This window comes from Triticum urartu, chromosome 3A (assembly GCF_056163025.1).
Source record: "Triticum urartu cultivar PI428250 chromosome 3A, HENAU_Tu73, whole genome shotgun sequence".
Lineage (NCBI taxonomy): Eukaryota > Viridiplantae > Streptophyta > Magnoliopsida > Poales > Poaceae > Triticum > Triticum urartu.
The window spans coordinates 344,647,872-344,650,573 of NC_141875.1; positions in this window are offsets into that span (position 1 = coordinate 344,647,872).

Sequence of the window (2,702 nt, forward strand, 5' to 3'; positions counted from 1 at the left end):
ACCAGCTCCAGTTCATCAATGTAATGTAGGCATGTATTCCGAATATAGTCATGCGTACTTATGGAAAAGAACTTGCATGACATCTTTTGTCCTACCCTCCCGTGGCAGCGGGGTCCTATCGGAAACTAAGGGATATTAAGGCCTCCTTTTAATAGAGTACCGAAACAAAGCATTAACACTTAGTGAATACATGAACTCCTCAAACTACGGTCATCACTGGGAGTGGTCCCGATTATTGTCACTTCAGGGTTACCAGATCATAACACATGGTAGGTGACTATTGACTTGCAAAATAGGATCAAGAACTCACATATATTCATGAAAACATAATAGGTTCAGATCTGAAATCATGGCACTCAGGACCTAGTGACAAGCATTAAGCATAGCAAAGTCATAGCAACATCAATCTCAGAACATAATGGATACTAGGGATCAAACCCTAACAAAACTAACTCGATTACATGATAAATCTCATCCAACCCATCACCGTCCAGCAAGCCTACGATGGAATTACTCACGCACGGTGGTGAGCATCATGAAATTGGTGATGGAGGAAGGTTGATGATGACGATGGCGACGGATCACCTCTCCGGAGCCCCGAACGGACTCCAGATCAGCCCTCCCGAGAGAGATTAGGGCTTGGCGCGGCTCCGTATCATAAAACATGATGAATCCTTCTCTCTGATTTTTTCTCCCCGAACGTGAATATATAGAGTTGGAGTAGAGGTTGGTGGAGCCTCAGGGGGCCCATGAGACAGGGGGGCGCGCCCCCACCCTCGTGGATAGGGTGTGGGCCCCCTGGTGTTGATTCTTTTGCCAGTATTTTTTGTAAATTCCAGAAATATTCTCCATGAAGTTTCAGGTCATTCCGAGAACTTTTATTTCTACACAAAAATAACACCATGGCAATTCTGCTGAAAACAGCGTCAGTCCGGGTTAGTTCCATTCAAATCATGCAAGTTAGAGTCCAAACCAAGGTCAAAAGTGTTTGGAAAAGTAGATACGATGGAGACGTATCAGGAACTCAAATACATGTGTGGGTATGTAGACAACAACATGTCCCTGGTGAGCCTCTACCGGACTAGCTCGTTGATCAAAGATGGCTATGGTTTCCTAGTCATAGACATGAGTTGTCATTTGATAACGAGATCGCATCATTCGGAGAATGGTGTGATGGACAAGACCCAAACTATGAACATAGCATGTGATCGTGTCAAGTTTATTGCTATCGTTTTCTGCATGTCAAGTATATGTTCCTATGACCATGAGATCATACAACTCACTGACACTAGAGGAGTACCTTCTGTGTACCAAATGTCGCAACGTAATTGGGTGACCATAAAGGTGCTCTACAGGTATCTCCAAGGGTGTCTGTTGAGTTGGCATGGATCAAGACCGGGATTTGTCACTCCGTATGACAGAGAGGTATCTTAGGGCCCACTCGGTAATACAATATCACAATGAGCTTGCAAGCAATGTGACTAATGAGTTAGCCATGTGATCTTGTATTACAAAATGAGTAAAGAGACTTGCCGGTAACGAGATTGAACTAGGTATGGAGATACCAATGATCGAATCTTGGGCAAGTAACATACCAATAGACAAAGGGAACTACATACGGGATTACATGAATCCTTGACATCGAGGTTCGACTAATAAGATCTTCATAGAATATGTGGGGACCAATATGGGCATCCAGGTCCTGCTATTGGTTATTGACCGTAGAGGTGTATCGGTCATGTCTGCATAGTTCTCGAACCTGCAGGTCTACACACTTAACGTTTGGTGACGATATAAGTATAGTGGAGTCATTATGGTGGTTACCGAAGGTTGTTCAGAGTCCCGGATGAGATCCCGGACATGACGAGGAACTCCGAAATAGTCCGAAGGTGAACATCGATATATTGGACAAAGGGTATTGGAGTCCGGAATTGTTCCGGGGTACCGGGTGATGACCAACATCACTGAAAGGGGTTTTCGGGGGGGGGGGCAAGTGTTGGGGGGGCTCATGGGCCAAGGGGAGGGGGCAAACCATCCCACTAAGGGGCAGTGCGCCCCCTCACCCTTTCCCACATAAGCAGAAGGGGTGGGGGCGCCCCCTAGGGAAGCCATCCCATTTGCCTTGGGGGCCAAGGCTCCTGGGGTGGGAAGCACCAAAAACCCATCTAGGGTTTCCCCCTGTGGCCTCCCCCTCCTAGATGGGATCTAGGGCGCCCCCTCCTCCCTCCCCCTATATATAGAGAGGTAGAGAGAGGGCAACCTCATCCTTGAGTACATCTCCATGCCACGACGCTGCCCTTTCTCTCCCTCGTAGCCCTCTTCCTCTCCGTAGTGCTTAGCGAAGCTCTGCTAAGATTCCACCACCACCACTGCCACCACACCATCGTGCTATGGGAGGACTCGAGCTACTACTTCATCACCGCTTGCTGGATCGAGGAGGTGAAGGTGTCATCAAGTCATATGTGTGTCGAACGTGGAGGTGATGTTCATTCGACACTTGGATCGGAGTTCGCGGGACAGATTGTGATTGGATCATGAGGACGTTCGACTACATCAACCGCGTTTCTTAATGCTTCCTCTTAGCGATCTACAAGGGTATGTAGATACAATCTCTCCTCTCATAGATGTTCATCTCCTAGATTGATCTTGGTGAGAGTGGGAATTTTTTTGTTTCCCATGCAACCTTCCCCAACACCCGCGTC